This window comes from Labrus mixtus, chromosome 23 (genome assembly GCF_963584025.1).
Source record: "Labrus mixtus chromosome 23, fLabMix1.1, whole genome shotgun sequence".
NCBI lineage: Eukaryota > Metazoa > Chordata > Actinopteri > Labriformes > Labridae > Labrus > Labrus mixtus.
The window spans coordinates 12,889,722-12,903,469 of record NC_083634.1 but is presented as its reverse complement, the minus strand read 5'-3'; the positions used below and the strand labels follow the sequence as shown (position 1 = coordinate 12,903,469).

The window sequence follows — 13,748 nt, the reverse complement described above, 5'->3', positions numbered from 1 at the left end:
TGCTTTGTGTGGGTAACAAGACATACGCACATTGACATTCGTATACACAAAAACAAAGCAGGAGTGGGCAAGTTTCAACCAGGAGAGCCAAGAAATGGACTTTATTTGTTGTGCAGATTGTCCTGGTCTAATCTGATTGGCCGGTCACGTCTGAAGCGGTTCTAAAATGTCCAATAAACACACACACCTTTGACCACATCAGAGATGATTTAAATATTCATGTAGAAATCATCTCTTATGCTCGCTCTATAATGCGCTCAGTAATAGTCCTTACAAATATTACACATCAAAAATGATGCTTTATGCTTCTTTTATATCATCACATTACCCTTTTTGTTACTTTTGTTTTATAGAAGCTGTAAGCCACAAGAGGCCGCGCATGACATGTGTTTTAGGGCTCTTTCTCACGGCTTATTGCTCGATTTTGATGTAAACTCTTTACCAGGCTTTAAGAAAAAAGACAAGACGAAGAAAAAAAAAAATCCTCCTTTCTATCTCGCAGCGTCTTCACTAAGTCTGCATTAAGCACCTCTTTCCAGCCCACCAGCTCCGGTCAGGTTTCACAGTTGGTCCCTTCAATCCATAACGCATGGATTTGCAAATGAGCAAAGGGTGGGTGGGGGGGGAGGAGGAGGAGGAGGAGGGAGGTGTGGCGGGGATCACTGATCTCATTTGCATAAAGACCCCTTCTGCACAGTGTCACTCTCATCACCTCGGACCTCTGCGAGAGGAATAGACACACAGAGAGAGAGAGAGAGAGAGACTGAGAAAGACAGAGGGAGGGAGGGGAGGGAGTGTGTGAGGAAGAAAAAGAGGAATCCATCAGTCGTTCTGTGAGGCGTGGGAGTCGGTGGGGGGGGGGGGGAGTGCGGCCTGTCATGAATCACCTCACATTCGCCATCACAACGGAGTGATAGGTGCAAAACAGCTGGCCCTATGATCAGTATTGATCTCTCCGTCCCCCTCACGGTATGCGAGTGTGTGTCAAGATGATATTTCTGATGTGTGTACGCGTAGAGAGATAAGTGAGCGAGTAGGCGGACGAGTGTGAATGATTCGGACGAGTGTGAATGATTCTCCTTCCCCTCGCGTCTAGTACGGTGCCATTGTGTAATTGGTTAGTGTTACTCCACCTCCGTGTATGTACAAGCTCCACTATACATTTGTGTGTCCACTGCTGCTCCACTATGATGTTTGCATAAGCCCGGGGACCGGTGACGTCTGTGGGAGGTTAGCTCTCAGAGCCAAACAGCCCGTTAGCCAATAAACCAGTGTGGACTTTTACCACTGAGGCGCTCAACCCCCCTGACCACCCACCAGCTCGCACACATGACTATGCATAAATGAGGGAAACAACTCCCAAACTTCCACCACATGTTCCACTTTCATATCCTCACTATGAATCTGTTTTTATTTGGATTTATGTAAAAAAAATATCTTGGGATTAAAAAAAAAAAAAAAAAAAAAAAAAACACACCTCTTCTTGGATTGTGTATATTGAAGCTCTTTTATGTCCCGTTATATGATCTACTTGTAAGCCTTTTATTCCCTAAACCTTTAATTTATTCTCCTTTTAAGCAGAAGCTATATATCGCTATGTGTAAACGCACTGTAAATGATAAATGGCTAATTGCTAATTCCCACTCATTGGCTTTCAATGGAGCCTATTGACTTGACTAGTCTCAGTCTGCTGGCTGCTAGAAACCCAATCCTCTCCTGACACACACACACACACACACACACACACACACACACACACACACACACACGCGCGCGGACGCACAAATGCGGTAATGAGTAACCTCAGGTGGCAAAGGGGTCAAGAACCGTGTGTTTGTTGAAGATAAACTCAACATAAGGGTTAATGACTGCTGAAAAGACAGGAAAGGAAAGGCAAGAGAGAAGAACATTTGCCACAAATAAAAACTTTCTGGAGCCCTGGAGGAGTGTGTGTGTGTGTGTGTGTGTGTGTGTGTGTTTGTGCCCGTGTGTGTCAAAATTGTTGCCTTTGCAGCCAGTTAGAGAAAAAACAACATTGCTCTGCTTGTCTTTTTCTCATAATAAATTAATAAAACTGACTAATTTATCACGGCCTTCTGCAAGTGAGGCTACACCATGTTGAGTTTTGGGTTTGTTTGTGTGTTTGAAAAGCTTTTGTAAGTTCTCTGGAAGGACAGAGGTGCTGGCTTCAAGAATAGTTGTCTTAATTACAGCCAAGGTGGGGATGTGAAGTGTGTGTTTTGGCCAGAACCGTTCAGATGCTCGCATGTTTTTTCAGGAAGCAAAGGGGGGGAGAAGGGGTTTGAAGAACATCAACATGGAGCCCAGAAATAAGGCTGAGACCACCTGCCCTCCCCCAGGGGACAGATGAACCAACATTGCAAGGAAATGTCTCTCCTGTGCTCTGGAAAAAAAAAAAAGAAAAGTCCCAGACTCTGGCAGCAGCTTTAGAATTATCAGTGTGATGCTGATGCAAAAATTCTGCCCCTAAAAGTTCAAGCTTATGAAGCACATCAAATAGGATTACACTGTGTAGGTTCTTAAATCATTATCCATGCAGGAGGGGTATACTGTACATTCCCTTAATACATCAAACAGAGAAATATGTATTCTTTGGGACTACAAAGAGAACAATGCAATCGCTGCCACATCTAATAATAGCTCAATTACCATATCCTTCAGGGCTGTATCTATGGGGAGATGTGTGCTGGCATGTGCACTGAGATATAACATGAAGCATTGCTCAGCGTCATTTGAAAAGCAGTCATCTAAATAACACCAGTACAAACAGAGCTATGATATTTAAGCTGTCCCACATCCACCAGTCACACGTACCCTCCCCGGCCTCCCGGTACAGTGTGTGTGTGTGTGTGTGTGTGCAGTTTTTTGTGACAATGAATGCGCTTGTTTAGCGGAGCGCATGACCACAAGTGGAAGCCAACGCAGTCTGAGCAGAAAAAGTCCTTTGATGTGACCACCAAAATGTGAGCAAGAAAAGACAAACGAGCAGCGCTGTTTGTGAGTCTTGTCAACTTGCGTTTGATGAGTTTGTCTTTGTTTTGCTCTCTCGCTGCAAACTGTGCAGCGTTTATCGGATCAAACGGGGCTCAATCTGAGCTTATCTCCACGGCCGCTGAACAGCTTTGTCACATTTCAAGATGCCCCGTCCTGATGGAGTACTTTTCTCACTCGCTCCTCCAATTTTTTTTTTTTCTCTCCCCCTTCTTCAAACAAATCAATACCCCCATAGTTTAGCCTTTCATAGGAAAGATTACAGAGAAATGGCTATTAAGGGCTTAGCCTCTATCACTTCTACCATCTCAAAGCCACTTAAAGACTCTGGCAAGTCTTGGGTTGGGATCCGGGACCTGGTGCCCCCGTCACACTGCAGGGGGAACCTGAGGATCTCACTGACTTCAGAGATGCATTTTGGTCAATATGTGTGCAAGACCGACTTCACCTTGGGGACAGAACTTCGATGGGACATTTTCCTAGGCGACAGACAAAAACCTACAAGGAGAAGAAAAGAAATGTACCAAAATTGTCTTTTTGCCATTATTGAAGTTTTTCTCTGAGTCACCAGACACTTTTCATTCCACTGAGATCGACCACTCCCTCAAAAATGGCCTCCTCCTCCTCCTCCTTCTATCAGGTCCTGTGTGAGCGTGTGACTGGAATGAGCAGTAGGCAACCAGGGAATCAAAATAGCCACCACAATCAGTGCAAATATGAAAGGCAGCCCAATGCAACTGTTGGCCTTTAAAAGGAAGTACCCCAGGTTATTGAAACAAACAGGCACCTTATACAATTCAATTCACTTAGCAGACGCTTTTATCCAAAGCGACGTACATCAAGAGTAAGTACAACACTAATTCATTCATACATCGCCACTGAAGCAGCGGGAGCAATGCAGGGTTAAGTGTCATGACCAAGGACGAAATGTTGCTCAGCTGGGGATCAAACCTTCGACCTTCCAGTTCAGAGGTGACGACTCTACCAACTGAGCTACAGCCGCCCCACATACCTTATGTACGCATATTGCTGCTGAAGTGCCACAGCAACTGCTAAAGAGCTACAGTAGCACTAATGTTAAATGCAGCCCAAGCTTCTTAATGCTTGTGCTGAGTTTTATTTTATTTTTTCAACACGCAGCAATAGCCTCAAAGAGTTACTCATGCATTGGCAGCCTGCGCTGTTGCTCACACAATTAGCTCACCGCAAAACGGCAACATCAGCTCTCGTTTTCTTGCAAAGTGATGAGAGAGAACATGAATAGCATATAATTAGGGATGTTGGCATTGCTTCCTTGTCTTCTAACTGTGTTTGTTCTATAGTCTTCCTTCTCGCGAGCCTGAAAAACCACATCGTTCATTTGAACAAAAAGAACAAGATTTGTGTTGTTTTGGAATAAATTGCTGTGGCTTATTTGCTCAGTATTTCTGGCACTTGTGATTGGAATAGTATTGTGCTCTCGCTCTCTCTCACTCTCTCACTCACTCACTCACTTACACACTTAATCCTCATGATTTAAAGTGCAGCAAATAGGTTTTTCTCCCTCTTTTTCTCATTTTCTCACATAGAAAATGTCTTGTCAGAAATGAAGCATAAATGATCACCACCAGAAAGCAGTGAGGGGTAAAATGAAGCTACTGAACCACACTCATGGGCGGGATTAGCATGCAGTCAATCATTCACTGATATAGTCCAATGAGCACTCCTCAATCAATAAATGGCCCCGCTCCCTCCAGGTGAAAACTTTTAGGGCAACCGCCTCTAGTGACCTCGGCACCCATTTAAAGACAGGCCCTCTCTGAAAACACAACTTTGCAAAGTGATGTACGCTTAAAATACCCGCATTATATTATTCATAAACACGTTACTCTTTTGCGAGGTCACATCAATTCTCAACATTTCATAAAGAGATCTTTTACACGAGCAGTTGGTTCAGCCTGTCAATGTGTGTTCAACAAAACAAAAGACACAGTTATGTCCAGATATTGTAGTTATAAATATGCACATTCTGCTGTTAATGGAAGCCCATACTGACAAAAATTGCTATATCAAAAAGAAAAGTGACATAAATATTCTTGGTTGGCTTGTTGGAGGCGGTGATATGTACTTGATGTAGCATTAGATTTCCTCTTGTGAACTCATTGAGCTTTACGTTTATAGTGCTACAACAGGATACAAAAGAGAGGGTAATTAGAGATTAAAAGGAACATCTAAAAATATAGCAACACTTTTTTCCAGGTTAGATAAGATGAACGACCCCTATCTCACGTCATTATGACAAAAAAAAAAGCGAAATACCCTAGACGGTTAGCCTAGCTTAGCACAAAGAATGAAAAGAAAGAGACAGCTAATATGGCCTCTGTTTAAAGCTCACAACATTTGCATACCAGCACCTCTAAAAGGTCAGTTATTCACACATGTGCTAATTAGTTACATGTAAGTGGTAATCAGCGGAGGCTTGTTAGTGCCATGAGGTTGCCAAGAGATCTTTTTCTTTTTACAAATCAAACAAGCAGGATGTAACAAGCTAATTAGTGACCTTTTAGAAGTGCTTGATAACAGGTTGAGCAAAGCAAAGCTAGCTATTCCAACACATTTCCAATCCTTTGCAAAGTTACCAAAGCTAACAGCTAATTGTCGTAGCTCCATATTTAGCATACAGACATGGCTGTGGTACTCTCTGGAAAAAAAAAAAAAGCAAATACATTTCCTTCCCGTCATTTTAAAAGTATTTGTTTATCATTAAAGAGACATTTTACATTGGACAAAAATGTGATCGAAGTGAGACTGGATTTAGCTCCGAGATTGACACATTTTTACAATCCATTGGGATGTCATTGGAAATAGATTAAAATTACACCCAGGTTCCCTAGTAATCTTAAAGGACGTGCATTTTGAAAATGATACTCCTTTATGCTGCACTGTATCTCAATTTGAAATAACATTAGCGACCTTTTTTGGTAATCACATGCTAATCAGCTCATTGTCTTTCCTATCTTGTCATTGGCATTTTAGACATAAGAAAGTATACACCTGGAAGGTGACTGCAGATATGTGTGATTTAAAGGCATAAATGTGCCCACTGTGTGACATGAATACAATCACTGACTGAACCCAAACCACTTCTATCATTATTTCAACAATAATATCCCAACTTCCAAGCTAAACCCTTATCATTTTCATCCAGCTCTCTTCAACGGCAATATAGAGCAAGTCTATGGAAAATTGCGCCCTAGAGCGGTACACCACACTAGTGTTATGGCACCCGCATTTAAGATTGGTGTTTGGGTGTGGGTGGGGGAGAGCTTTATGGGCAGTTTGACAGAGAAAGTGAAAGGATATCTTACTTTGGACAGTTTTGAGAGTGAGGGCAATGTCACAGAGTGGTTGCAAGCTGGGCCTGAGTTGTTGTGATCCATGATATTGCCAGATTTAACGCTATTTCCAGGATGCTTAGGTCACTGTTTTTCTGGTATTTTTTTTGCAATCCTTGCTCAGCTCAACCTCTCAAGGGTGTGAGCGTGTGTGTATTTGAAGGAGAAAATAAGATAGAGAGTTTGACTTTTTGTGACTCAACTGTAAATCCACAAACATTTAAACACTACAAATATCCACATACTTTTAAAGAGGTTTTGTTCTCCCGGCTGGTGTGCTTTGCCCATTTTCCATTCTGTCTCTCTCTCTCTCTCTCTCTCTCTCTCTCTCAGTATCCCCCACTCTTGCCGCCTGTGGCTCTCTCTGGCCGGGGGTAGCCAGGAACACGGGTGCTGTGATATGGACAGCTGGTCGCTCTGTCTCTCAGGGCCCCAGAAGGTGTGAAATCTGGTATACCTTTCATAGCACATTACCCTCATTTTGGCAAAAAAGAGAGAGCGACAGAACAAAGCCAGGAGAGCAAAACAGAAGGGAGGCGGTTATTTATACTGGAGTGAAATCTCTCTCTTCTTTAGGGGACCCTGGATCATGGATCCTGTCATCGATAGTCCCTCATTGACTAGTTTTCTTAATTGATTGAGGGAAAAGAGAGCCTATATTTGTCATTTTGACACGTCCATTATGGCAGAGGAGCCTTGTCCACTGGAGCTTCAGATGTGTCAATAGATGAGAATGAATTTCAAGTAAGAGTGAGCTTTTGGCTGACAATAGGGTCATTCAAAAATACTTATTCTATTCACCACAATTTCTGATTTGTTGAAGTTACAGGCTTGATTTAATTTTAAAAACACTGACTTCATAGAATCGTCTTGAGTCACAAACCATTTTTGTGATCTGGACAATAAAGTCAAAAACAATCTCTTACCTCGTGCCAAAGATGAATGAAAGGCGAAGTGTTTTATTGGCTTGCATCCCTTTGAAGGAATGGCATTTGTTTGAGTTGTGCCCGGGTCATATTCTATTTCCAAGGACTCATTAGCACTGAGGACTTAACAAGAAATCCATTGGCTGTCATAATTTAACTGCATTGACACATCAGGATGATGCAAAAGTCGGTAGCATTTCAGAAAACATGACAACATGATGCTATCTGTTTTCACACTCCCGTTTCCCTTAAAGAAAGAATCTGCTGTTTGTGTTGTTCAAACCCAGACCTAATCCTGATTCCAACACATTTGCCACCTCAAGTATGTCAACCTCTCTGCCGAGAAGGAGGAATATATGGTCTAATACACCAGAGCCAGTGGAGAGGGGAAATGCAATCCCATTGTGAGCAAATAAATGAAAATGGCATGACCTCCCTTCAGAGCTCGCTCATTACAAAAGAAGATATCAGAGACACTGTTGGTGGCGGAGAAAAGCCAAAAGGGGAGAGAAAAAGGGAGAAAAGTTTGCAGATGTGTGAACACAGATAAAGTCGGGGAGTAGCGTTGGAACTTTCTCTTATCTGATGGCCAACCTTTCTAAATGTATCGGTAGCGACCTCAGCTCAGCGGCCACCCGGCTAGAAAGAAACTGCACAAAGATTCTCCCGTCGATACGGTCAGTCGTCATTCGATTAGCTCAGCCATCATCCTCCTCCTGTATTCGGATTAGTGGGCAGGCCGGCGCGGGTGTCGCACATGTACCAGGGCCTCTGCGTGTTCCTTCCCCAGCTTGTCAGTATGCGCGGGACACCGTGGATCAGTGTTTATTGAATCATTTTCCAAATAGGGGAAACGATAATTACAAGAAGTGGCGGCTCTGCACATTATGCAAGTGCTGTGCCATGACTTTGGAGCCAAACGGGCCTTCTTATTAAAGGCGGCCGGGCCAGCGAAGCTCCTAATCTATTTCCAGGATTTCCGAAGCTTCAGCAATCCAGGGATTAGACGTTTTCTCACAGATTTAGACCCCTCTCCTCCACCCCCACCTCTCCCTCTCCCCTTTTCTGCTCAGACCCCCCTCCCCAACTCCCCCTCTCTCTTGCTCTCTCGCTCTTGTAGTGTTGGCGTCTGCAGTTTGTCAACTCAAACCTTTTTTTATTCTAACGCATTCACACACAAACACAGACGTATCCTTTGAATATGGAACACACACTCTCGCATGCCTCAGTGTGTGTGTGTGTGTGTGTGTGTGGAGTCATGTGGGCAAACGAATATGGACTTTGTGATAACAGTATCACAGTCACAGAATGCTAACCTGCCTCCTGACACTGGTACATGTTAGTAAATGATGTGCACATACAATCAAACCCAGCATGTGTGCACGACGGGAAAAATGCTTCTGTGGCCAATTTACACTGTCGATCTGCCACACAGGCACAAACACTTTTTTCATTAACACCCCGTTAAAAGCAGTTTTTACTTCAAATTAAAGAAGATACAACATGTTGATGTGCACTAGATAAGCAGATTTTTTTGTAGCTCTATGAGTCATGCTAAGCTAACCAGATATTTGCTATACTCTGAAATTAACTGTGAATTTCATTTTTACTTAACTTTCCGAAAGTTCTCAAACTGTGTCTTAACAGTTTTACATGTTTTGGGGTCTATTTTACGATAACTGAATAGCTTTCTTGATGAAATCAGCGTGTTAGGAGTGCAATGTCCATTGACACACTTCATTTTATAATTTACTTTATGACACCTTTAATGAGGGGTAAGAGAAGCAGGTTTATTGTCCTGCTTTGTGTGTGTTTGTGGGTGGGTGGGTGGGTGTGTGTGTGTGTGTGTGTGTGTGTGGTGGGGGGGGGGGGGTAGGAGAATAACTTTTTTAGCTGAGAATTGTTCTGAAGAAACTGGCTCATGTTGTCTTAAGAGGCTCTTAAGGGTCCTTTGTTTTCATCATATAATCGATGATGTGGGGAAATAACCCTCTGGGATGTTTTTTACATCTAACACTATCACATCATCCCTGGTTTCACTTCAACCACTAAAACGTTTAATAAAAAAAAGGAAAAAAGAGACAACCTTGATCCCGAAAACATATCAAACATTTTAAACCAAACTCAAATGTAAATAATTAGATTCTCCCAAGCTTAAATTTAAATTGAAAACAACAACCTCACTGCCGTGGAATATAGTTTATGAGGTGGACAGCTGTACGTGTAAGTGTAGGGGTTAAACCAAAGGGGTCAGGGAATGTGACACATGGGGGACAACCGGCCTTGTGTTGGTTACTAAGGCTGGATACAGGTTTAGCACCGGTTTCAAGCTGTGGGCCGGATGTCACAGTGACATAAGTGAATATAAATACAAACAAAGACATAAATATGAGCACATGTGCTAACACATAAATGTCTGACAAAGAAAGATCCCATACAGGGTCATGCCTGTTGGTGCTTGTGTGTGACATGTTCAGATGAGCTGATGTAGATGCAAAGCCGAGTGATTGCTGTCACACTCAGATGTACAGAAACATTACAACATAGACTTGTCTTTACTCCCTTTTTTTATCCGTTTTCACTCGAGGGTCATGAGTCGCCACTGTCAGTGGGGTCGAGTGGTTCAAAGCGATCTATGGACTTTGAGGGGAGAGAGGTGGGTAGCAGGATTAGACGTTTCCATCTTCAACTGCTCTCCAAGCTAATCATGGAAAGGCTAATCATGGAAACGCTAACCCATGCAGCTTGAATCACATGTAGTTTGTAGAACTTCTAAAAGTTGTCTGAAAGAGATATGTGCTGCCATAGAGGTTCAGCTTAAAACAACATATTCATTTTCTGGGCTATAAAGGTTTTTCTAAATGAAGAAGGTACACAGTTTATTAAACGGAGAGCAGAGAACGGGAAAATAAATATTGAATAAAGATGATACAAAGTGGAAATGGGAGTAAAAGGGGAAATTGAGCTGCAGACGTAAGCCTTTGGGCGATAAGCTTATCTTGGTTTGAACCATTTTAATTTAGCAGTCCAAGCAAACAAAAAGGATATTTGATAAAATATTGCAGAGGTGGGCTGACCACTTTATATTACAAGCGACCAGGATGCAATCTGAATGTGACCAGATGAGACAGTTATATAGACTCTTCCCCCTCAAAGAGTCCAACCCCCTGCACAGCTCTCAGGTGGGACATGGCCTTGGACGAGACATGTCATGACTCGCCTGATGGAATCCACGGAGCGGAATAACCAGGTCCGACAAACAGTCCCCCACCTCCGCCTGCCAGTTTACCGGTTCCACCCCCTATCTCCCAAGCAGCCCAGACTTGACCAGCCCTGGGACTTTAGAGGGAGACTATGGAGGAGGGGGGGTTTGGATTAGACCTGATCCCTTCAGCTTTCAGCACGAGCTGGAGGAAGGCTGGAAAAAAGAGGCATTCTATCAGCGAATTAAACTAAGATTCATCCAGGGCTTATGTGATTAAAAGGGGAAGAGGACAGCATCAATTAACAAAATCCCTCCCAAACATTTTCGCCAATATTTGTTTGAGGACGTGCTGTCTGCGATGTAAGCCCTTTTTGATGCCATGCACAAATATTTGGGGTTTATTTCACTGGGGCTTCGCATGGAAAAATAAGCCTTTTAATGGGCATGTGAGTTTAAAAGAACACTTATTTTTGCATGTTGAGAAGCTGACATGTTTACACCAAGATTAAACTCACTAAAAATAGCAACAAAACAGACATATTGTGCCAGACAAATTGACAATGCTATTTCCCTATCTGAGCAACATTCAAAAATCTGTCTGTAGCGTTTCCTTCAAAAGAAAAACCCGAGCTTTCATTCTTTAGGCGGCAGGTTTTAACTCTGAAGACCTCGTCTTCGTGTGTCACCTCAAGATGACCCCTGCAGAAATGTCAACCCGAGCGCCGGCTGAACCATGACAGAGAAAGGATTTTTACAACACCTTTGTGTACAATGTGTCACCATCTCATTAGACCTACAATATGGTGATCTGACATCCCTGAGGGCTCTCACCACTCTCCGAGACGTTTGTAATCTCAGCTGACACTGCTCCCCCTCCGTTCATTGTTTCTGGCACCATTGTTCACCCGCCACATCACTGACTAGATAAACCACGGACATGTCGGTTACAATTGGCTCCCTCTGATTAGCTGAGACGACAAACAGACAAATTATAACCGAGCGTGCAACACAGGCATTAATAAAACCACTCTCAGAAGTCAAACAAGTGGAATCTCTTAGCCGTGGCCTTATTGCTGTACAAGTGCATCCTTAAAAGTTGCCTCTTCCACTATTAAGCCTAATTAATGGGCCTGGTGTGGAAGGGCGATAACCGCTAAACAGCGATTATCGGCCAGCGTGACACTCAATAAAGAGCCACTCTGCACACCAAAGCCCTGGCTGCATAGTGGCAGAGAAGAAAAGAGGAAGACAACAGGAAATGGGGGGGGGGGAGTGAGAAAGGAAAGGCAGTAAAGAAGGAGTTAAAATGAGTGAAGCAGGTAGGCAGTTGTTAAAACAGATGTGGTCAGGGCGATGCTGGCGAAAAGGGAAGAGAGGAGGGAAAAGGCAAGGCTGAGAAGAGAAAAGGGTCCTTTATCCCCGATCCCCAGAGTGTGGACTAGAGTGTGAACAGCCAGATCAGAGGGCTCTGGCAGCCATCAGGGGGTTCACGCTAGCGTGGCTGCAAAGCACAGTCTTCTAAGACACACGGAAGTGGCCCCTGGGTACATGCTGGAAATAAGATGTTACAAACAGGTTTTGGGTTTGGCTGTGAAAGCCCTGAGTCTCAGCCAGTGACGACTTTGTCAATCTATCTTGTTTTACTGACACGCCCAAGCTTCTGTTTCTTCCACTGTGTATAAGACTACAGACAGTTTCTATTTAATGGATCTGTTTTTGTCTGCCGTACATGCTCTCTCTCCTGGTAACCGGGCTACAGCTAAAGATGAGTCCCGATGCTACCGCAGCAATTCCAAATTCATTTGGTTTCGATCAGTGTGTCCATTTGTTGCAGCGGAGGAGGTGTCAATATTGGTTGTTTTTAGTAGTGCCTGTGTAAAGGTGTTGTGCCATGATAGACAGAAACAGAATAACTTTCAGTATTACATTTTCATTAAAAAGGTTACTGGCTTTAAATATATATATTGTGTTGCTGACTTCAAGCACCAAATGATTCAAACTCTTAATACATCCCCATTTCCAAAAAAAGGTTGAGATGTTGTGTAAAATGTATCAAAAAGTAATGTGATGAATTGCAGAACATTTAAACACCATATTTGTCCTTATTTAAGTTAGCTTAGCTACCATGTTAGATAGCTACCCTTAATGTATTGCAACTGGAGGTAGTCTTAGGTTGCAGCTATTTTAACATGCAGTAACACTGACTGTGCAAACACAATGTAAATGCATCATTATAACATCACTGAAGACAAACCATGTGTGATCTATTCATATCCTATACCCCAACACTGTCAACATGGTCACTCATTGGCACCGAATTAAAGCATGTTGTTCTGTCATTCGTAGTCGATTCACAAGTCTCGGCAGATCATCTCCTGCTTGTTTGTTGGGGATGTGGGAGTCGTTGTCAGTTCATTGATGTCAAAGAACTGGCAACACTGTTGTAAAGTAATCACTGGCAGATGTCGTGCTCAACACAGTGGCAATGGCGGCTCATTACCGAGGCTGTTACTGAAAGCTTGGGAAACAAGAGTCTCATGGATTATCATTACCGGCAACAACAAACACACACAAAGGAACATTCTCTCTGATTACTTTAGAAACATAGTAGATGTCAACGTACTGTATGTGATGCCAGATTCATGCGGTGAGGTGTTTGTGTCTTCTTGCTGCTCTTCCTCTTCTAAACCTGTCCCTTAAAATAAGCTATAATAAAAACCTTTAACAAGTTCAAATGGAGAATCTTTCAAATGTAAATACAGTTAGAGGTAACAGTAATGTGGTTGTGTGGGGAGACACTGGGTTTTTGAAAATACTGATGTTTTTTTGTGATGTGATCGTGCCTGGCTGAAGTGGCCTTTGCCCTTAAATATCAACACCTTTCAACAACTAGTAGATGCTACTTGCAATGCAGTGGTATTACAACAACACTGAACATACCTGCATGACTCTGGACATGACATCAAAGCAACTAATGTGTGAAAAATACCTAATGTGAGAGGGCAGGGGTGAGACTACCGAGGGCTGAAGGGGACACTACAAATGGGCATGCTGATAGGGACTAGTTTGCAAATGAGAAGGTTATTAGCTGGAGTGAAGGTTTGTTCCTTGCAGGATGTCACACTCCATCAACGAGCGGAGGTGTTGCCTGGCCCAGTCATCCATTTTTTTCACAGGAGCATCCCAAACCACACTGATGCCGTGAAGGTGTTTGCCTGGGACATATGGACC

General features: G+C 43.1%; 1 protein-coding gene across 6 annotated transcripts in view; it reads left to right on the top strand.

Annotated features, from left to right (window-relative positions):
• ppargc1a (peroxisome proliferator-activated receptor gamma, coactivator 1 alpha) overlaps window positions 1–13,748 on the top strand; it is a 251,163-nt gene that overhangs the window by 184,929 nt on the left and 52,486 nt on the right. The window lies entirely within an intron of this gene.